Raw genomic sequence first — 25,415 nt, 5'->3', positions numbered from 1 at the left:
ACACCAAATTTTCTTACTCCCAAAAAAAACCGGGAGAACTGACAGAGAAAGAATTCTGTGGGATTTAAGAGAAAAATAATTTCCCCAGTGCGCCCCAACCTTGATTTTTAATTAATTTTATCAATATAGTCTAGTAATAAAACGGATCAATACTACTACAACTTAAATTGCTTTTTACATTTGTGAAGTGCTATAGACAAAATCGATCATTGGAAATATTTACATGGTTGTCAAGAGTATGTTTACATGTTACCTAGGCAATGTTGTCATCACATGTAAACATATAGAAGACTGGTGCGGTCTTTCGTTTCAAATTAACAGTGGTGAGAAGACGTGAATTAATGTTTTAAGAAAGTAATTCTACAAAAGAAATACAAATGGAAATTCAAGAGTGTCAGGTGCAGCCTCAACCACAGAACTGGTCATGGAGTTTAGAAGAAAGTAACATTTTGATAGAAAATATCAGTTACTATCAGAAAATGATTGAGACAATCGAAAGAGCTAAGAGTTTGGGACCGGTTAAACTTCCAAAAGCTCCGAAAAGAAAGGTGCAGGACTTATTTAAAGAAAAACTGGGAAAGAAAAAAAAACAAACTATCACGACCCCTGAAGAACTTCACACCTTTCTAATAAGCAGAAAGGCGGATTTAACAAAGACAATTTCGAGGCAGAAGTTTTGTTTTAATATAGAAGGCGACCCTGTTAAACAGTTACAAGAAGCATACAAACACTTGGGAAGACATAACGCCCAAGGTATGCTGTTTAACATTCTTTTCGGTGATTTCCTTAATGCTTTGAGAGACTGGTTTATTTTGGCAAAGGTCAATACAACGTGGGACACATGGTTATCAACTCAGATAGATATATCTATACCTCATGCTCGGAAATTAAGACAACTTTCTAATCTACTTAAAGGATTTAAAGGTTTTCTGAACATTAATGTTTCAATCAATGATATTCTTTCAAAACAAGAACTTATTAAACAAATGTTAGAAATTGATCAGTTTGCCACCTTTTGGAGAAAGGGAGACTTTATTCCATGGGATGATGGACTTACTCCGTCACAAGAAGTTTGATATGTATGTGATATTGTATTCCATATAAGGAGTGATCATACATGATCAGTAGGTGGGACAACTCTTTACTATTGATTTTCTTATTCCATATAAGGAGTGATCATACATGATCAGTAGGTGGGACATTGTAACGGTTATTCATAACCGGGTAACTTTTAGTGGATGTGACAGTTCTAACTTTGAACAGTGATATTATGTTTATAGTGTTTGATTTGTATGTATTCATTGCACTTTTGTTTTCAAATTAAAATTTTGAAACTGTATAATGTTTTGGTAATAAATTAACCGTAAGTAAATAAAGATTTAAAACTTAGTCATCTGTAATTCTTGTTCATAGAAAGAACCTGTTATTTCTTCGCCTTTTAAATCAATTATTTTATAAGTAAAAGGAATTGTATTTAAAACTTTTTCAATTACAAATATTTCTTTAGTCCAACGAGTAGTATAACCCTTTTCAAATTTACCCTTCTTTTTTGTTATTCTTACTCTAGTACCTACTTCGAATTTAGGTTTTTTAATTTTCTCTTCCTTTTCTGGATATAAATTTTTATACACTGTTAATTCATTTTTTAATTTACTTGCTTGAACAGGTGTCATTTTAATTGAAGAATGTACTGTATTATTATAATTTTTAACTAATTTATCTAGTATATCATAATATTTAAAAGTTTCATTAGCAGTAAAGTATTTATACATATGTTGTTTCATTGTTCCTATCCAGCGTTCCACTACACTGGATTTTTCTTCATTCTCAGTTGAATATAACTTTATGTTATTATCTTTTAACAATTCTTTTACTTGTCGATTATAAAATTCAGATCCTTTATCTGACCAAATATATATTGGTTTTCTTTCTTTAAATAATGTTTTAAATGCTTCACTTACTGCTACTCCTGTTTTATTTTTCAATGGAATCAACCAACCATATTTACTAAAAATATCAATAACTGCTAATAAATATTTATAGTGTTTATTTTGTTTTGAATATTGTTGTATATCTATTAAATCAACTGCCCATGTTTGATCTATTGAATTAATATAAACACGTCTTTTAGGAAAAGATTTTATAACTCTATGATGTAATTCATCTGCTAATTTATTTGTTAGATTTGTTTTAGACATTTTGAAGTAACTAAAATGTTTTCTTTAAAAATGGAGGCAAAAAAGGATAAAATTTTATCCAAGCGAGGAGATTCATATAAACTTGTTTTGACAAAAGAATATAAACATAAAGCAAGTATTTATGTATTTAATTATAAAATTAGTCTAAAGGATGAAAAACAAGAAACATTTACAAATGCTTTTGATCACATGGTAGACTATTCCATAAAAGATTACCCTAATGGAAGAATTAAAATAGTACCTATTCATGAAATCATAATTACTAAACATAAAAGCTGGCCTATAAGAACATATAATACAGTTAAAAAGTTATTCATGGATCAAATGGAAAGATTATTAAATAGTGCTGAAGAATTAAATTTAGAAGAAGTTATTTTTGAAGTTACTATTATACCCAATAAAAGAGGAAAAGGTAAAGCTTTAAAAATATTAGATGTCATAAATAAAAGAAGTATTATCAAAATAAAAAATGATGATACAATATGTTTATCAAGGGCAATTGTAACTTCTTTAGCTTCAAACAAGTTGTTAGAAAATTTTACAAACTCACAATTAAAACACATTAAAGAGGGTAGACCATTACAAAAAAGATTAGCTGAAGATTTGCATGAACAATCAGGAGTAGAAATAAAAAAAGAAGGAAATGATTTGGAAGATTTAAAAGCTTTTGAAAATTATCTTAATATTAGGATAATTGTTTTTACATCAAATAGTACAGAATATATTTTATATAATGGTAATGAAGAATATAATGAACAAATATATTTATATTATCATGATGAACACTTTGACACTATAACAAATATAACAGGATTTTTAGCTAAACGTAGGTTTTGTAAAGTATGTTTAATTGGTTATACTGAACAACATACATGCAAAGATAACACAGTAACAACTATCAGAAAACAACATATTTGTGATAAATGTAACAAAACATATACAGGTAAAAATCACAAATGTGGTGAAAAAATATGTTTAATATGTTATGAAAAATACACGGAAAGTAATGAAGAACACTTATGTTATATGAAACCATCAGTACCAAAACAAGTAAAAAATAATAAATATATATATTTTGATTTTGAAGCAAATCAAGAAACAGGAATACATATAATGAATTTTTGTATAGCTTACGATTTAGAAAATATTTATTGTTTTAAAAATAACTATGTAAAAGTATTTAAATGTGATTTCAATATTGATGATTTAAACTTGTTAGAATTAGACATAGATGATTGTTTTAGTGATGTAGAAAAAATTCCCTTTAGGGAATATGAAACCCCTATAGGAAATTCTGTAATAGACAACTTTTGTAAATATTTCATAAGAGACAAATTTAAAGACTACACTTTTATTTCACATTATGGAAAAGGTTATGATATGCAACCGATTTTAGGATACATTGTAAAAAATAAAATTGAACATAACATAATTTCTTCTGGACTAAAATTAACAGCTATGTTTATTAAAGGAATAAATTTAAGATTCATAGATTCTATAAATTTTACATTATGTGGATTAGCTGCTTTCCCAAAAACATTTGGATTTGTGGGTAACAAAGGTTATTTTCCACATTATTTTAATACAACAGAGAATCAAAAATATGAGGGAATTTATCCTGATAAAGAATATTTTGGTTATAATACTATGACAATTAAAAATAAAGAATTATTTGATGAATGGTATAATAAAGTTAAAGAAAAAGAATTTAAATTCTATAAAGAAATATTTTATTATTGTCTATTGGATGTTTTAATTCTTGCCAAAGGTTGTACCTTATATAAAAAATTATTTTTAAATATAACCAATAATTGTATCGATCCATTTCAATATATTACAATTGCTCAATGTTGTACAAAAATATTTAAAACATTAATGTTGACAAATGAAACAATTGGAATTCACAAAAAGATGACAATTAAAGAAGTACATTCACAAAAATCAATACAATGGTTAGAGTATATTTCTTTAGAATATAATATAATGATTCAACATGCTAAAAGAGGAGGTGAAAAGAAATTATTCATTAATAATAAATGTTATAAAGTCGATGGTTATTATTATGATAGAGAAAATAAAATGCGTAATGTTTATGAATTTTTTGGATGTTATTGGCATGGATGTCCAAAATGTTATAGTCCTGAAGAAATATGTAAAAAAGATAGAAATAAAAAAACTATGAAAGAGTTATATAATGAAACTAAAGAAAGACTTAAAACTATTGAAGATTATCTAAAACCAAATGTAAAAATTCATACAATATGGGAATGTGAGTTTGATCAACAAAAATATCCTGAAGTTGATCCACATTTAAAACCTATTGATAAAAGAGATGCATTTTATGGAGGAAGAACAGAAACTATTCAATTATACAATAATCTTTCTGATTTAAAAGGTAGATATGTAGATTTTTGTTCTCTGTATCCATCAGTAAATAAATATTGTAAATATCCTATAGGACATCCTATTACATATACAGATATTTCTGTAGATGATTATATAAAAAATCCCCATAGGAATTATTTCGGAATAATGAAATGTAAAATATTACCACCTAAAGGATTGTATCACCCTGTTTTACCTTATAAACAATTAACTAGTGATAATACACATAAATTACTTTTTGGATTATGTAGAACATGTATGAATAAAATATCTTTTAAATGTAAACACATAGATGCGTCAAGCGATCCTACTTTAAATAAACATGATAAAATACATGAAATAAAAAGATGTAAAGAATGTAAAAATATTAAAAATGAAAAATGTATACATTCTGATGAGGAAAGAGTTATAGTAGGTACATGGTCTACAATAGAAATAGATAAAGCAATAGAAAAAGGTTATAAATTACAAAAAATATATGAACTAGAACATTTTGAAAAAACATCTACAGATATATTTAAACTTTATGTAGATACGTTTATGAAATATAAACAAGAAGCTTCAGGATGTAAATGTGATCCTAAATATTGTAAAAATGATTGTAAAAACGATAAAGAATGTAAAACAAAAATACAATACATTATAGATAATACTGCTTATGATTTAGATATTGACAAAGTTAAGTACAATTCAGGATTAAGATTTATAGCTAAAATATGTTTAAATAATTTATGGGGACATTTTGGTATGAGAGATAATTTTACACAAAAAGAATATTGTTTTACTTTAGAACATATAACTAAAATAGTATTTAATAAAAAATATAAAGATATAAGTACTATGATATTAGATGAAGATATTGTTTTAACAGAATATAAAAATAAAGAAGAATACTCTAAACCTAATCCAAGTGTAAATGTTTATATAGCTTTGTTTACAACAGCACATGCTAGATTAAAATTATACGAACTATTGGATATTTTACAAGAAAGAGTTTTATACATGGATACAGATTCTTGTATTTATAATGATGATGGTTCTGAAGCTTGTAAAAAGATAGAAAGTATGATGGGAAATAAATTAGGAGATTTAACAGATGAAATTGTTTCAAAACATAACGCTAATCATATAAAACAATTTATATCTGCTGGTCCAAAAGATTATTCTATGAAACTAGATACAGAAAAACTAGTTAGCTGTTGTAAAGGTTTTAGATTAAATGCTGAAGTAGAAAAAAAGATTACATTAGATAAAAAAATAAAAATAGTTACTGATGAAAATGAAAAATATGAAACTGTTAAATATAATAATATAAAAATAGGAAAAGATCATCAACTTAAAACAGTTAAACAAGTTAAAGCTTATGATTATATGTTTGATAAAAGAATGGTATATTGTGAAAATGAAAATTTAATTAGAAGTTTTCCTTATGGATATTAAAAAATATATAATTTAAATTTTTATTTTTTAAAATAAAAGACTAAAAAATGATTGAAGCTTATACTGAAAAAGATGATCCTGACGCTAAAGTTATATTAGGAAGAATAATGTTATCAGATTATCAGATATGTTGTTTAAGAGATGATGGAGAATGTCCTTTGACTCCAAAACAAATGGAAGTAATGGAAAAGTTTGATGGTAAAAAGTTATCTAAGTTTCCTCCTGGTTGGGATGCTTTTATTAGACCAGATAAAGTTTATGAATATGTTTTTGAAAAACCATGTCCTGAAATTTCTTTTTAAGAATTTTTTATTTTATTTTATTATTTCTCTATACCCCTAAAAACAGAAAAAGTACAGAAATTAGGGACTCTATTTTTTATCAATTTTTTCTTATTTTTCCAATTTTTCATACAAACGTAAATTGTATTTATTTTTTATTTTATTACCCAAACAATAAAACCAGTTAATGTCATACCACCAACAACAAATGCAATCTCTCTATTTTTCTGGTCTTCTGATGGAGTATAAAAATCACTTAATGTAGGTTTAGGTGATAATGAAGTTAATTTTTTATTCGTGACACGATAGTATAGTTTCATTGCCTGGTCAACATCATCAAAAGTCTGAACCGCATGATGTTCCTTTTGTAATTGTTCATTTATAAAATCTAATTTTTGTATTCTTTTTTTATTCCATTCTGCTTGTGCTTTTTCTAATTTTCTATAGCTTTATCATGTCTTATTTTCTCTTCATTTGCATTACTACCCATATGTGAAAATAAATAATTACTCCCTGAAAATGCAAAAGCATTTGTTATTGCCCCACCAAGCATCATTGTTAAAGCACTTGCCATTTTATAAAAACAAAAATTACTTCATAATATCAGCAGGTATAATACCTTGCTTAATCAACATATCTTTTGTTGCCATTGCAAGCAATATATCAATGGATAACATTACAACATCATTCATATTAAAATCCACTTTTGGTGCTGGCCTCCTTAATACCTTTTTACCTATTTCTGCATATCCAACTGTTAACAATGTTTCCACTCCAGCATGATATAACATATTTGCTATTTGTTTTCCGTCTTTTTGAGTTGTCATTTTAATGTACTAAATTTAATTAAATTCAAAAGGATCAATTTCTTTCTTTTGTTTTTCTGGTTTTGTTATTTCTTTAATCATTATTTCTGGTTTCTTACTTTGGTTGTAAAAAAACAATCCCAATCCAACAATACTTATAGAAAAAAGTACAAATTTATAATCAACTAGGGAACTGGAGTGTTTCTCAACCGAAGGAATATGTTCGTTTGATTCATAATCTGTTTCTGTATCAGAATCTTTTGTTATTTGTTTGATTTTTGAATTTTCTTTTTTTAATTTTTCCACTTCTTTTTTTCTCAATTCTGCATTTCTTATTCTTACTTCTGCACCTTTCTTACCAGCAGCTACTCTTTTTGGGTCTTTTGGTTTGGGTTTTTTAAATACTTCTATTTGTTCAGGATTTTCATTCATCATTTTTTATGTCATTTTTTTCATCTTTTTTTTGGAAATCGAGCGAAGCGAGTGGTTCGATATGTCTTGCTGTTGTTAATATTGCAGTAAAAGGAGCAAGATACATTCCATATCTATAGTACAGTTCACAACATGTATTAGTTAAAGCATTATTGATAAAAGGATCTTCCTCTAAGTCTTGTATCAAAATTGGTGGATTAACAACTTTGAAAAACTTTGATACACTCATGACATATAAATTTATAAAAGAGTTTCCTAATGTCTTGGTCATACTAGCTCCCAATCTTGCTTCATATTTACAGTATAGTTTGTTTATTTGTTCTGTTGTCATTTTATCAATATCTGACAGTTGTAATTCTTTACCCAGATATTGTTTACTACTCCCACCAGCAACAACAGCTGATAATCTTTCGCGTTTTTTTTCTTGAAGGGAACCGTTCACTTCGCTCGCTTCATCATCAATATTTATGTTTTCCACAATTTGCTCGCATAATAATTCTTCAGCATTCATTTTATACGTTTCAAAAAACGGATATAATTTATTTTTAACTTTAAAAAAATTAAATACAACATATCCAACCAATGATAAGACTGCAGTGTTTGTTGCAATTGTTAGTATTTCCAACAGCATTGCTTTTTTTATTGCTTATTTTTGGTTAAATTACTTAAGAATTACTTATTTTGGTTAAATTACTTAAGCATTACTTAAGAATTACTTAAGAATTACTTAAGCATTACTTAAGCATTACTTAAGCATTACTTGAGAATTGCTAAAAAAATTAATAAAGTAACCAATAATCAGTAGGTTGATCAGTCTTTAATATTAATTTACGATGTTTCTTTTTTTTAAGTTCTTCCTTTATTCTTTGTCTTTCTTCCAAAGTAGGAATAACATCATTTTCTCTTAGACAATTATCAAAACTATCTCTATCTTTTGTGTAGAACATGCATAACCATTTTGTTTGTTCTCTTAAATCTTTTAAAACAGAGTTGTATCTCTGTGAAATGACCCACACTGATTGTTCCGCATGTCTTCCTGAAAATGCAAGCTCGGACAGCATATCTTTTTTCTTTGTTAGTTCTTTTGTTGCACTGCAGTCATCAATGATATATAATGTTGGATGACCAGCATATTTTTTAAAGAACACTCTTAGTAGTTCTTGTAGCTTCTCTTCTTCATAAAGGGAACCGTTTGCTTCTCTCACTTCAACAATAGGATTAACAATTATTAGATTTTTTGTTTTTGGTTTTCTAACATCACCAATCCATTCACGATTTTTGTATGCTTTGTTCCATTGGATGGTTGGACAAAGTATGACTATATATTTGAAAACTTTACTATATTCTTTTTCTAATAAATCAAGAACAAACTCTGTTTTTCCACATCCTGTTTGTCCACATATAATAGCACAATGGGGATATTTTGGTAATTCATAAAGGGAATCGGAGTGTATCTCTTCCATTTTTAAAGGGGAACCGTTCGCTTACTAGTAATTAACTTCTTTAAATCTTCCATCTTCAAAATTAATTTGTGCATCTTGTATAACAAACAGATAAACATTTATTAATTTATTTGCTCCTGCTGTTTTAGTTATTTGGATAGTAATACCTTCAGAAGCATTTTCAATTCTTCTACCTGAACCGTGTAACGAATTGTCATCTGTTGAACGTAAATCTAACCATAATGCATAATTAGTTGTAAGATATTTTTCTAATGTTGTATAGGATAAATTTAAATCCTTTAAAACTTCTTCTGTTGTTTTATTTCTTTTTGAATTTAAAGCAAAGAATTTATTTATTTCATCCCATTGTTGATATGCTTTCATTCCTTGACTGTATAGTTGATTTGGAACACCTTCTATTGTCATTTCTACTTTTGTTATGTTAGGATTATAATAAGTTTCGGTACTTGTTCTTTCAGGATCTTCGAACAACATTAGAATTCCTTTCATACTTCTAGCTGGAACATTTAAATTTATATTCCACAATGTATCAGATTTGTTTTTGGTTATTTTTCTATGTCTTAGTATTCTATCGTACAAAATAACCATCTTACCATTAACTTGTTATCTTATCTGTCTTGCTAATTCTGTATCAGTAACCATATCAAATTCTAAACAAATGTTTTTGATTGTATAACTTGCAGATGTATCTGTTGATTTAATAACATTGCTATAATTATTAAATGTAAGTTCATATTCAAGTCTATCACCAAGACCTGCTTGATAAAAAGGCATATGAGTTTCTAATAGTTCAAAATCAAGTGGGATACAAAATCTTGCACCATATGCAGTTGCAATTGCTTCATCGCCTGTGTCTGATGCTTTATCATCCGCGCCAACTCTGTGTTTTAACATGTTTGTTTCACCAATACCTTGGTATGCCATATTTAAACGTTCAGATGTAGATTTCCATAAATCAACATAACAATGATAAATATCACTATCATCAATTGACATAATTTCATTTCCACTTATACGAATTGTTGTTTTTTTAACTATTGCTCTTCCTATGTTTTGATATATAGTTGCATTGTCGTCTGTAGATGTGAGTTCTATTTCAAATGCCAATCTGGTTGTTCCAGGAACAATAACATCATTATTGCTTAGATTGGGGAATCTCACTAATAGCTGTTGATTTTGATCAATAGTTGAAGGATTATTTGTTATTGATACACTTTGACGAATACCTTTCACACCACGAGGTTCTCTTATTTTTCTGTAAGGATTTAATTTGTTTCCGTATGCCGACATTTTTAAGGATTAAATTTGTTATAAAAATAATTCAATTACCACTGATACTAGAGTATTGATACATGTATAATTATTAGTCATACTAATAAAACTTATTAAATCTCCAGCCTTAACTTCAAAAGGTGTATAAAAGTTATTAAAACCGTGTGTGACACCATTATCCAAACTCATTATGTAACTAGTTGACTTATCATTAACAATCATCTTAATGGCTATAATATCTGTGTTTGTTCTTAAACTTACTAAACTAATACCCAATATTTGTCCTGGAAAGTTCATTACATAATAACCACCACCAACACCAAAATTAAACTTTTTATTTCCATGTATTGGACCATCAATTCCAGCATATATACTTATTATTTTTCTGTCTGGTTTATTTTTAATATTACCAACTATATTTTCAACATTTAAAACTCTGATGCTTAGGGCAGCGACACTCCGATGTAAATCTTTATCCTTAGTATCCATTGTTTGAAGCTCACTCTTCATATTTAATATTTCTTTTTCTACGTTTTTTTTTTTAACACCAAGTATGCTCATTTTATTAAATAAATTATATAACTTCTAAAACACAATTAATTGGTAAATGATTAATTATCTTGTTATTATTTTCATCTCTTATTTCTAATTTCAATTCTGTTATAACATCATTTACTAAACTCTTATATTCCGGATGCTCAAATCTCGCTGTTATAACTTCACCAAACTCTTTATTCTCGACTAAAATAACAGCCAATAATGTACTTGGCTTACCATCAAGATAATTATGAGAAGTGCTAACTTGTTCCAAATGGATATATAATGATTTATAAATAGCAAAATCCACAAATTTGTTTCCATAATGTAATTCATCAGGTTCGAATTTACGTTTATTATTAAACCCTAACATATTTCCCAAACCCTTACTTATCTTTAACTCAGTAGTAGTGTTTAATGAAGCGATACCATTTGCTTCATTTACGGATAATACAATATTTTCTTTTTGAAATTCATCCACTATTTGTTGAAAACTATAATAACCATTCATAATCCTTTGCTGTTCCTCTCCGGTTTTTGTTATAAACCCATGATAAACATTATACCAACCTATACTGTATCTTATAAATTTCAAACCAATACGTTTATTTCCATTTCTGTTATTTATGTATTGTTCTAAGTTTATTGTATTATCAATATTTGAAATAGTATGAAACATTTTTAATATAAAAAAATGATAACAAAAGAATTTAAATATAATCCTAATGTTTCATATAATCCAGGTATTAAATATTCTGAAAAAAATCATCAATTAAAAACAAATCTTGTAAATCAAACGATATTTGTAAATCAAAAAGAGAACTTTAAAACATCTTTTCCTGATTTATTTCAAAACTATCAAAACCCATCAATACACACTAACGAACCATGGAATACATGGATTCATTCTTCATTTGATTGGTGGCAATGTCAATTAAACTTTGCAGTATGGTGTGCAAGTACAGGATGTGGTGTTTCTTATAATGACCATATACAAAATACTTCAAATCTTACAAAGTCTTTTTATATGTTTCATTTATATTATTGCATTGCCAGAATTTTAAAAGAACTTAAATCACCTTTACCAACAGATTCTTCTTTCTGTTATTACAAAAACCCATATGACAAAGCTGCATATCAAAAATTATGTGATGAATTTAATATTTCTCCAAATACAGATTGGAGACAAAAACTAGAATCATCATGTCAAGGATTAGGAAGTTTTGAGCAATATTATAAACCAAGTGGTAAATATAGACAAAATCATAAAAAGGATGGTCCATTCTTTAATATTCGTGATACAATTTATCATGAAAAAGATATAAGTATGGCTTGGACAACATTTATTTTAGATAAATCAGAAGGTTTTACACGAGCAGGTATTGAACGTATTAATGAAAGTATTAAAATTTACGTATGGGCTTTGTTGGGTGCACAATCTCAAACAAAAACAGAAATTTTAAAAGTAGGAACAGGATTTGATGCACAAAAACAATTCTTAGCAAATGTACAAGATGTTATTAATAGTCCTACTGATTTACCCACTCAGATATCAAATTATCAAAATGTTTTAAAATACGCAAGAAGTAAAGTTGATTATGCTTATGGACTTGGTTTATATATGTCTCCCAGTGATATGGTTTTACAAATTGGAAGTATTGTTGGTTATAATAATAAAATTATAATTGCAACAGAAAATCAAACACTCGGTTTAAATGATGATTTAAATAATAAAAATTTTGATCATGTTGATTTTAAACCAAAAGAACCTGTAAAACCACAAGAACCTATAAAACCTGAAAAGCCTAAAGAACCAAAAATAGATCCAATAAAAAAAATTGAACATGAAGATCATGAAGATAATAAACAAGCAATAATTTTTGTAAGTATTGTAATAGGATTTACAGCACTTTATTTTTTCAAATAATCTCTAGCAGCAGTAAACAATAAACTAACAACTAAAATAAGCAATGCCCATAAGTTGTTTGCAAACCAATTTACTACGTCTTTTGTTGCAGTTAATAACCAAGATAAAATAGAACCTATAATACCTGGTAATGCAGCTGCTAATTTTCCTGCAAGAAAAGATAATAGTTTTCCAAGATTTTTTAATTGTTTTTTTATCCAGTCTTGTACACCACCTTTAGATGGTGAAGGAGAAGGAGAAGTAGTTCCACCAGTAAATGTTTCAACAATAACACCAATAATCATTCCAAAAGCAGTTAAAACACTAACTATTGTTATTCCTTGTTCTCTGAATAATGTTCTTATTCTTTCACCTAATGTTTTGTCTTCGTTTAACATTTTATGTATTGTTTGTTTAAATCTAACTAATTGACTACGTAGTTTTTCTCTATTAATATTAATTGTTTCTATTCTTGTACTTCTCTCAGATTCTAACTTTCTTATTCGACTACTTATTCTATCTATTTGAAATTCATCATTGTCTTCTTTAGCTTGTTCTAATTTGGCATTTTCTTTTGCTAAGTCTTTATTTGTTTCATTCAGTTTTGCTAAATTATTTTCAAGCTCTTCTTTTACTGTTGTCATTGCACTGATTACACCATCCATCTCTCTTTTTGTAATTTTTGTTTGTGTTTCATTATCTACTAAAGATGTTCCATGTTCAATAAATGAAGTTTCTATTTCTTTCACATATGTTTCTGCATTACTTGCTGTTTCTAATAATTCTTGTCCTTCTTCTTGTGTAGATATTTCTTGTAATGGAATTTCTATATTATCGAGTTCACGAATTGGTGCTTTTATCGTTCTTTGAAAATCTTGAAACATTGATCTACCTTCTTTTAAATAATCAGATATTTTATAATCATCTACACCTAAAACATCTCTGACAAAATTAACACCGTATTCTTTTTGAAGAGTACTAAATTTATAAAACTTTAATACTCCTTTTTTAAAATACGTTAATGCAATATTATTACCTTTTTCATCTTTTACATATAAGATTTGTCTTTCATTATGATCTTCCCTAACAAAAAAACCTACTTCATTACGTGTTGTTTCACCATTTTTTTTTATAAAATTGTTTAATCATTTTTTTTATAGTTTCTTTTTTACGAATTTTAGCATCATTTTCTGATAAAGCTCTTGAATTTTCAAATTCTTTATTTATATAATTTTGAAACTCTTCATCATCATTATCTATTAATGGTGTTTTTTCTTCATTATCATAATCATCATCATAATCATTTATTTCAAAAACAGGATTATCAAACTCATAACCCCCTTCTGCCATTTTTAATTAAATAAAATAAAAATGCCATTTTTAATTAACCAAATATTTCTGTTATTGAAAAATAAAAACTACCTGTTAATATTAATTTTTGTAAAAAAAATAGTATATTGATATATTTAAATTCATTATCAACCATTATTTGTAGACTTTCTATAATTTTATCTTTTTGTTTTTTTGTAAGTCCATTTATTTTTGCTTCTTCTTCATCTGAAGAATCTTCTTGTTCTAAAATATATTGAATTGTTTTTTTAGCGCATTTCGATTTTTCAGTTTCCATTTATTTAATAAAAAAATAACCCTACGGGTCATGACCCTTTTGGTTTTAGTGCCTAAAAATAGATTCATAGTTTGGTGGATTTCCCCTAAGGGGAATATCAGAAATTATAACTTTATTTATCTTTAAACTAAAAATTATAGATTTTCCATTTTTTTTTTATTTCGTTTCTTACTCTATTTTCTGTTTCTTCTATAAGTTTTTTTCTTTCATCTTCTCCTAAAGTAGTTAAACTTTTTCCTTTTAGGAAATTTTCCATTTTTCCTTTTTGGGAATTTTTTTTCATTTCATTAAATTTTTCTTGCTCTTCTAAAATAAGTTTAAATTCTTCTTCACTTATTTTGTTGTCAGTTAAAGACCTAGAAATTAAATCTTTAATACTATTTAATTTACATTCTGCTAAAGTTTTTATTTCGTAATGTTTTTTAGCTTTTAAAGTAAGCTTTCTTCTTATTAATTTTATTACACCACCAATACTTCCGCATGCGACTGCTGTTATTTGTAAAGGTAATAAAATAGGAATAGCAACACCTATACCTGCAGAAATAACTGATGCTGAAATTAAAGTTGTATCTATTCCATCTGTAAAGTTTACTCCTCTTTTATATTTTTTATATAAAGAATTTCTTTTGTCTCTTTCATTTTTTAAAGAATTTTCTATTTCTGAAATTTTTTGTAATCTATAGTTTTGTCCATCTTCTATAGGTAATTCTGGATATAAATCAGGAGCTGTAGGTTGTTTCATTTTTAAAAGTAAAAATTGATTTTTTTTTTTTTTCTCTTAAATCCCACAGAATTCTTTCTCTGTCAGTTCTCCCGGTTTTTTTTGGGAGTAAGAAAATTTGGTGTTTTTTGGGTGTTTTTTTGCTTTTTTTTTTATGAAAATTTAGGGCTCTTTTACTTGAAATGAGGGTAATTTTTTGGGGGTCAAATTTTTTTTTTGGAGGGGGGGGGCGCTGGAGTCGTTCAAGTACTATACTACTCCCCTTAGGGGAAAAAATGAGTTTTATAAAAAAAACCCAGGATTAAGGTTTTGGTGTGCTCTTTACAAAAAAAATTTTTTATTTTTTTATGGGGGGTATAAATACAAAGTGTGTTTTTTTTCTTCTTAATTTTGAAGTTAAAAATCACACAAAAATGTTGGTAAAATTTTTATTTTGGATGTAAAAAGGGGTTTTTTTCTTTAAAATGGGGGGTCAAAAATTGAAGATAATTTTTTTTTTGTGGGGGGGGGGGCTAAAGGAGTGGTATATTGTGTTACCACCACCACATTGTTGGTTGTTTTGTCGGACGGTACAAACGCTAACCGCTTAGAAAGTTTTGACGTGTTTTATCATTTTATTTTGCCATTTTATAAGGGACTTTCCGTTTTGAATTTTACTTGGAGTTCAGTATTTTTGTGATTTTACTTTTTCTTAAATTGATTTAAAAGAATATTTATACAACATGTGTGACTTGACTACGGTCTACCCAATTTTCACCTATTCAAATGCACTGATCCCAAAAGTAAAATGTACTAGTTTGTTGATGAAAGTTTAATGTATACATAGAAAACAAGAAAGTTTATTACTGAATACCTCAGTGGAAATTATCAATAAGCAGGAATTTCACATGAAATCAAAAACATATTTTACAAGTTTCCTGGAGTAGACAGGTAAAGATGCTTGCAACCAATGTGTATCGTTTCTTTATGTTTTGTGTTAGCATGTCTGTATAGTATGTGACATCAATCGCGTATTCCATTGAACATACTGTTCATGTTTGGTATTTTTGCATCGTGATTATCGTTTTTGAGTATAATATTTCAAACTTATTTATATTTTAGATAAAATAAATGCAGGAATGAATTAGAATAATGATACAGGTAGTATTAATATTGAATCTAAGTGATTTTAGAAAAATACCCAGATTAATATAACGTTTTAAATGTACATCAATTCATTAAGGATACAAAGCCTATGAATTTTAATGTTTTATGAACCCGGCCCCATACCTCTACCCCGAGTTATATGCTCTTTTAATTTTTGTTTGTTGATAAATAGCTTTTCCCTATAACAGCAATAATTTATCAGTTTTAAAATTGGAAACAATTCTAGAATGCATCAATACGTGCTGTATCTTTCGTGGGGTTTAACATAAAATGTTGACACCCAGACCACTCAAAGAGATCAGCACACGCTACATCTCATATACAGACGGAATATCCGACATCTTTTATATGACTACATTCACACAAACATATTAAAGGAAATCTTATTCAGGCAACAGCCATCACGCGCTTAAATAAATGATGCACTATTTTTTTATATCGTTTAAACAAATACAATTTAGTGAATATAAGTTTCGGTTAATCTACAATGTAAGCTTGATCAGTTCAAATGCTATGAAAATATCTTCCATTGACACATTTAAAGGAAAATTTCGACTCCACATACATACAATTTTGCGAGCGTGCACGTGCAGTCAAAATTAATAGCCATTATTTAAAAGCATTATATGCATACTTATGGGTATAAGAAATAATTCTTTACTTAAAGATAGTCCAACTGTACATCTTTCAAATATTAGATACGCTTTATGATGATACCCTTTATTCTAGTTTATGATTGGGGCCTATAGGCATTGCTTCATATCTTTATTAGCATACTTTTTTCATTCGAATGTTGTCTTGTCTGAACTGCATCTTCAGTATATAGTTTTATTCCTGGTATCTATGATGACTTTATCATATTTATTTAAAATGTTTATCGAATACATATTTCAGATTGTTTTCTTTGGATTCCTATCTACAATCAATGGGTTTGATCTGCAATGTCCACACCTATCACAAAGGACTTACCGTATTCGGAGTGTATGTAATGGCAATTCTAGTGCATATACCTGCCTATACGATACGAGGAAGAAAGGTTATATAGAATTTTGTACTAATAGAAAGGACAACTATGTCAGAGCAGGTATGGATTTTTGTTTTATCTTTCTTTCGTACTGGATTTTCAAATAAAGTGGTCAATCAAATACTCGTGATTCAGAAATCATTTTACTATTTTCTTACGTTATTCCATGAAAACGCCATCAATTTAAACATACAGTGTAACCTGTTTTTAAGAGACCAGATAAGGGAGAGCAAAAACGTGGTCTTTTGAGACAGGTGTTTGTTTTAATACAGGTTCAATTTATATGAAATGTACTATAGGGTTGTAGAATTGATGGTCTTTTAACACAGGTTTTTGCTTAATACAGGTGTTCTCTTAAAAAGGTTTGATCGTAGATGCATTTATTGTTTTTTCTGAGCTTGACACATTATTTACCACATGAATACTTTATGGTTTGAATGTATCTATCGGAGCTCCTGAGATCACCCCCAATTTTTGGTGGGGTTCGTGTTGTTTATTATTTAGTTTTCTATGTTGTGTTATGTGTACTATTGTTTTTTTTGTCTTTTACATTTTTAGCCATGGCGTTGTCAGTTTGTTTTAGATTTATGAGTTTGACTGTCCCTTTGGTGTCTTTCGTTCCTCTTTTACACAAGTATGCGACGCAAACTTCCAAAATACCTTTTCTAATGTTTTTGAACTTTTATTTTCAAGTTGAAAATCATTATCATTTAAAGTAGAGTAACAATTTAGCATACATCCTTTTCATCTACAATTTCTAAATTAAAAATTATCACTGAACTAGTATATATTTTTTTCGGGACCAGCTGAAGGACGCCTCCGGGTGAAGGAATGTCTTGCTGCATTGAAGACCTATTGGTGATCTTCTGCTGTTTTCTGTTCTATGGTCGGGTTGTTGTCTCTTTGACACATTCCCTTTTTCCATTCTCAATTTTTTTTATTATTTTTATGTATAGTGTTGGTTGTATTTTGCAATAGTTATGTTTACCGAAAATTATTATCCTTATGTAGTTATGACGAAAAGAGAATAGTACAGCTGTACTGTGTTTTGATTTAAATAAAACACCGAACTTGACGATTACGGAGTTGATTCCTGAACAATTGATATTTTTTTAAAGATTTGTTTGTTTATTCACAATTATATATTCAATGCTTTTGTGAGATCGTTTAAATTGTAATATTACGATGCTAACGATACGATAGTGCTTACTGTTGTTATTGTATTCTGTAATATGTACATGCAGCAGTTATGTGTAAAACACTTTAGTCTTTATAACATTTAGTAAGAACGATCAATGTGTATCGTTGGACAATATCTGCTGAATGGAGATGGATTTTGATTGTATCTATTTGGTGGTTTTTGATGTATACCTCATCATCTCATTGAACCAGCAACACTTACAAAATTAAAAGAATAGTTAATTATTTTGTACATCTAACGCAATGTTCTGGATAAAGTTTCAACGCATACGCACAAATACATACATTAAAAAGCTAGTGGCGAAATACATGTAGATGGATGGACTCATCATTTAAAAAGTCTACGTCGAATGCGGATGTAATTAAGATTTTCCAATAATGTTAATACACTTAATTTTCAATGGTTTATTAACTATTATGTTGCAGGGCTTAAATATGTTATCTCCGGGACATTTAGAAATGTTAGATGTTCTGATGGTCGATACCAACCTGTCAGATTCTGGTCAAACCAAAGCAGTGTTTGCATGAATTTAAAGTCAGAGTGTAACAATTTTGGAGAAACTGTATACAACAACCGATCATCAATTTATGATGCCACTTGCAGATGTGATTACACCAGAGGATATGCATTTGTCTCTGAGCCACGGAATAAGTGTTTATGTGTTCCGTCCGAAGAAGATTGTTCCTGCTACAATAAGCAATGCCCAGCAAATACTACACTTTCTTCTGGTTAGTATTTTGATTACCTTTTCATTTAACATACACTTATTGCAAGTTATCAAATGTTAACATTCATGGTTAATCACTAATGTCGAAGACATATCTCACAAATGTATCACATTTAATTTTCTCACATAACTGATGTCCAGTTCGTTGTATAAACTAAGTAGTTATAAGAAGGTTGTCATTGACAGAAATACTCTGATTCAAACAAAAAATTCTCTGAAACTGACATAATCAAGATGCTTGATTTCTTGATTAATACAATTCCAATGGGAACCAATTGTGTCCCTCTACTTGCCGACTTGTTTCTTTATGATTATGAGGCTGACTTCATTTGGAAAAAAATGATAGAAGTTAGCCATATCCTTTAACTTTACGTTACGCTTATAGATGGTGTTCTTTCACCAAATAATGCAAAATTTGGTCACAATGTTGAACAAAGCTATCCCATCGATTTAAATATAAAGGATACTACAGATACAGTTAGGTCTGCCTCACATATCGACTGACATCTAGAAATTGATAATGAGGGTCGGTTGAAAACAAAACTTTACGATAAAAGAGATGAGTTCAGTTTCCCAATTGTGAACTTTCAAATTTTATGTAGCATCATTCCAGCAGCGCCTGCATACAGAGTATATATTTCCCAATTGATACGATAATCCCGGGCTTGTATTTCCTATCATGATTTCCTTAATAGAGGATTGCTCCTCACAAAGAAGCTTTTAAACTAAGAGTTCCAAATGGTGAAGTTGAAATCAACCCTTCTTAATTTTACAGATGCCATCACAAGTTGGTTGACCTTTATGGAATTCCGTTTCAAAGATGAAATGGGATATGTTCCTTAAGTCGGAACTATAATACCCTTCTCTTTTTACAAATGTGACCTACCTAATTAGACTATTTACCGGATTTGTTATAACATAAGCAACACGACGGGTTCCACATGTGGAGCAGGATCAGCTTATCCTCACAGAGCACTTGCAATCAACCCCAGTTTTTGGTAGGGTTCGTGTTGCTTAATCTTTAGTGTTCTGTGTTGAGTCTTCTGTGCTGTTATTTGTCTGTTTATTTTCAATAAGTTTGACTATCCCTCTGGTTTTATATATTCGAACTTTATTTTCCAACTTTAAAAAGATTTATTTCAGTATAAATGGCACAAAGGTTATAGTATAAAGTTTTAATTAAGGAAGCCCACTGCAAAGATTGTATACCTATTTTATATAAATGCTGTAACTTTCTTTATAATACTTAAAAATTAATAATAGTTATCAAAGGTAAAAGGATTATAATTTAGTACGCCAGACCCACGTTTCGTGTACATAAGACTCATCAGTGACGCTCAGTTCAAAACAGTTATAAATCCAAACAAGTACAAAGTTGAAGAGCATTGAGGACCCAAAATTTCAAAAAATTGTGCCAAATACGGTTAGGGTAATCTTTTCCTAGGATGAGAAAATCCTAAATATTTCGACAACATTAATAGTTTTGTAACAGGAAATTTTTAAACAAATGACACTTTAATTGATATGCATGTCTACACCTAAGTGCTGACTACTGGGCTGGTAATACCCTCGGGGACGAAACGTTCACCAGCAGTGGCATCGACCCAGTGGTGTAAATAGTAATCAGAGGTACCGGGATTATAATTTAGTACGCTAGACGCGCGTTTCGTCTACATAAGACTCATCAGTGACGCTCAGTTCAAAACAGTTATAAAGCCAAACAACTACAAAGTTGAAGAGCATTGAAGACCCAAAATTCAAAAAAGTTGCGCCAAATACGCCTAGGTAATCTCTTCCTTGGATAAGAAAATCCTTTATTTTTCGAAAAAAATTAATAGTTTTGTAACAGGAAATTTTTAATTAAATGACCATATAATTGATATTCACGTCAACACCTAAATGCTGACTACTGGGCTGGTTATACCCTCGGGGACGAAACCGCCACCAGCAGTAGCATCGACCCATTAGGGTAAATAGTTATCAAAGGTACCAGGATTCTTATTTAGTACGCCACAGTTTACACTAATTACAGATTTATGAGAGAATGGAGTATGATAGCAATAATTTGAGGCACCCTTTTGTAGCTCCTGTTGTGTTGATTAAAATTTCGTGAAAATTTCCTGTATGAGATGAAAGAGCTAAATTCATTTGAGTAAACTGACCAAGATTTTTCTCTTAACTGCATAATAATTGATTGCATAATGATTACATAACAAATAAAGGCAACAGTAGTATACCGCTGCCGAAACTCACAAATCGATAGAAAAACCAAATCCGGGTTTCAAACTCAAACTGAGGGAAACGCATTAAACATGTGTTAAATAAAAGAGGAGAACAACGACACAACACTAAAATGTATCACAAACAGAAACGAACTTAGCATTAGACAAAATCCGATGAGAATAACAAAATACTAAATACCGGTATATGAATTTGGGATAGAAAAGTACCGTAACACGTCTTATGGTGATGTGATTGCACACTTAAATATAAGAGGAAACAAACGACACAACAGAAACAAAACGTAAAAATGTAATACACACAGAAACGAACTATAATATAACAATGGCCATATTCCTGACTTGGTACTGGACATTTATTAAAAAGAATTCTTTAATTCCTTTAAAAGATTAATCTTTTATCGATCAACATATACCTTTTTTTATTAATTTATATGCATTCTTAAGAAAGTAACAGCATTTTAAAGATTAGAGATTGGAAGTATTGTGCTACCTTAATAGATAGATTCATTTAATTATTATTTTCCTATTAATGGTAATCAGGAATTAAGTAGCAAAAGTTGACACATTACTAATTAGTCAAAATGCTCATTTTACAAAGAAAATATTATATAACTAATTTTGTAATACACATTCTTTTTTGTATAGTGTATACATGTCAGTAGCAGACGTTACTCCAAATACAATTACCACAGGTTTACTTACATGTATCTAACTATCGCATAGTATATGCAGCTTATCAAAATTGAAAGATTTAATACTAGTAAATTCAAAAATTTTCCATTTCATTTTCAGATTATGAATGCATGTATCTTGGTTTAGCAAATAACAAGTTCTATTGCGAACCTGTTCTTAAAAGGTAATTAACTTTTTATATTAGTCGATGCGATGATTATAAACTTCGTTAATCACTTAGAAATTATTACGATTTGAATGTATCAGATAACATCCTTGTTTTGTTTGTTATTGTTTTATTTTTTTTGGGGGGGGGGGGTGGGGGGTGGGATGGGGTAGGGTTGTTTAGTCTTTAGTTTTTTCATAGTAATGTGTAAGTGATAATTGTCTTTCCAATGTTTTGCAGTTTTGCCATAATGCGATCAATCGGTTTTTCTTTTGAGTACCTATCGGTATCGTCCTTCTAGGCATTGAAGTCATAAAACTTTCTAGTTTTTTGAAATGTTAGACTTTTCGCAGACGACTGCGTTCTCTACCGACAGATAAGAAGCGTAACGGATGTGAACACCCTTCAAAACGACCTGGATGGACTTCAACAATGGGAGGCAGACTGGCAGATGGAATTCCGACCCCAAAAATGCCAACTCCTAAGAGTAACAACAAAGCGGAAAATAGGCAAGGCAAATTATAACATCCAAGGCCAAATCCCAGAAGAAGTGGACGCTGCGAAATATCTTGGCGTCTCTATACACAAAACATTTAGTTGGAACAAACACATTGACAACATCGCAAAGAAAGCTAGCTCCACCCGAGCTTTTCTTCAAAGGAACATTAAAAGAGGGACGAAAGATACCAAAGGGACAGTCAAACTCATAAATCTAAAACAAACTGACAAGGCCATGGCTAAAAATGAAAAAAAGACAAACAGAAAAAACAATAGCACACACGACACAACATAGAAAACTAAAGAATAAACAACACGAACCCCACCAAAAACTAGGGGTGATCTCAGATGCTCCGGAAGGGTAAGCAGATCCTGCTCCACATGTGGCACCCGTCGTGTTGCTTATTTGATTACAAATCCGGTAAATAGTCTAATTCGGTAGGTCACATTCATGAAAGGGAAGGGGATTGTAGTTACGACGTAAGGAACATATCCGATATCATTTGTGAAACGGTTATTCCATAACGGTCAACCAACTCGTGATGGCGTCCGTAAAATTTACGAAGGGATGATTTCAACTTCACCATTTGGAACTCTTGGTTTAATAGCTTCCTTGTGAGCAGTAACCCTCTATCAAGACAATCATGATAGCAAATGCAAGCACGGGAATATCGTATCAATTGGGAGATATATACCCCGTATGCAGGTGCTGCTGGAATGTTGCTACTTAGAAAAGGAAAGTTCACAATTGGAAAGCTGAAATCATCTCTTTTGTCGTAAAGTTTTGTTTTCAACCGACCCTCATTGTCAATTTCTAGATGTAAGTCAAGATATGAAGCCGACTTAACTGTAACTGTAGTATCCTTTATCTCCAATTCGATGGGATAGATGCGTTCCACATAGTCACCAAATTTTGAATTGTTTAGTGAAAGAACGTCATCTATATAGCAGAAAGTAGAGTTAAAGGATATTGCTAACTTCTTAACTTTCTTCCTCAGAAGTTCCTGCATGAAGTCAGCCTCATAATAATAAAAAAAACAAGTCGGCAAGTAGAGGGGCACAGTTTGTTCCCATTGGGATGCCGACAGTCTGTTGAAAAACACGTCCTCCGAACGTTACAAATATGTTGTCAATCAAGAAATCAAGCATCTTGATAATATCGGTTTCAGAGAATTTTTTGTTTGAATCAGAGTGATTCTTTACAAAGTATTATTTATCCCTCCCTAAGACAAGATACTTGTATCTACGTTGGCCATTCTTTTTTATGAAGCAAAGTAATACCAAAAGTAAAAGTTGTCCTAGTAAATCAAAAGCATTATTCAATCAAACGCTTGTAACACCACTCATGGAATACTCTAGCACCCTCTGGGATCCATCTACTGAGGACAACATAAACAAATTAGAAGCTTTACAACGCCGATGCGCACGATTTGTTCTGAATGACTACAGAAGAACGAGTAGTGTAACATCAATGCTAACGGCACTAAACTGGAAGACACTACAGGAAGGAAGAGCTCAATTTAAGGTCATCATGTTCTACAAAGTAGTACATGAACTGATCGCAGTACCAACAACAAATTTACAGCCAGTAATATCAACAGTAAGAGGACACAATGAACGCTTCCTCGTTCCTTATGCCAAGACACAAGTATATCGTCACTCGTTTTTCCCAGATACCATCAGAATCTGGAATGGACTACCACAACACATAGTTAGCTGCACAACCCTTGAATAATTCAAAAGGGTTGTGCAAGTGGTCCAGCTTCGATAGATGTACAACCTTGTTGTTATCGTTATTTTAAAGAATCACCGTTTCCACTGTAGATAATCCGCACTTACCGCACATTTGTTGTTCTCACAGTGAACATGTACATAAAACAATACGATAATACTCCCCTGGGAGGCCTGTACTATAAAGGAAGAAGAAGAGTCGGTTTTTTTGTACTCATGCTCCAGAATCAACCAATCAAAAGCTGGATATCATGTTTCGAGCATGATTTTAGTGCTCCGAGCACAGAGAAAAGTTTCAACCCCTGGTATCGTCTCTTTTATACCTTATTTGTTATAGCACATGTAATCTATAAAGGAAACCTTACTATTTTTACAAGAAATGAAGATCTCTGAGTGGAAATATGCTATATACTTAATAAATGAACCTTAGCTTAAAACGACAACAAGAAATGTTCCTAACAATAATGTAACTACAATGTCGGAACTAAACAACGCTTCACCATCAGCATGCATTGACACTACACATCACTATCACTATATATTGCTTCATTTCAGGCAAATACATGGAAATGCAACTGACTTGGCTGTTTCATTCGAAGGTAAGGATCCTTCAAATAGAGTATTATTCCTACATTATATTGTTTTGAAAGGTTCAACTCCATGAAAAGGGCATGTCTTATAGAATAATTTTACTGATGTATACTATGGTTGATTAAACCTGGTTTAATAGTTAGCTAAACCGCTTACTTGAATGACAGTCATGTGGAATTCAAATACTTTGAAAACAATGTGTGAGCGAAACAAATAGACACATGAGGTAAATAAAACTCATAAACTAGGGTGCAGCAGTCAACATTGTGCTACATAAAATTGAGAATGAAAATGGGCAGTCTGACTCACTATAAAAACAAATAACCATTTCAACAAAGACACGAAATG

At 29.9% G+C, this 25,415-nt stretch overlaps 2 long non-coding RNA genes across 2 annotated transcripts in view; both read left to right on the top strand.

Annotated features, from left to right (window-relative positions):
• LOC143084847 (uncharacterized) overlaps positions 1-25,415 on the top strand; it is a 167,520-nt gene that overhangs the window by 72,321 nt on the left and 69,784 nt on the right. The window lies entirely within an intron of this gene.
• On the top strand, positions 16,168-25,112 carry LOC143084846 (uncharacterized). Its single transcript, XR_012981185.1, has 5 exons — positions 16,168-16,208; positions 17,109-17,298; positions 18,865-19,167; positions 22,202-22,265; positions 25,032-25,112. It is a non-coding gene; the product is annotated as an uncharacterized LOC143084846 (long non-coding RNA).

The sequence above is a fragment of the Mytilus galloprovincialis genome, chromosome 8 (assembly GCF_965363235.1).
Source record: "Mytilus galloprovincialis chromosome 8, xbMytGall1.hap1.1, whole genome shotgun sequence".
Taxonomy (NCBI): Eukaryota; Metazoa; Mollusca; class Bivalvia; order Mytilida; family Mytilidae; genus Mytilus; species Mytilus galloprovincialis.
Note: the sequence above shows the minus strand (reverse complement) of the source record. Positions and strands in the feature narration are given on the sequence as shown.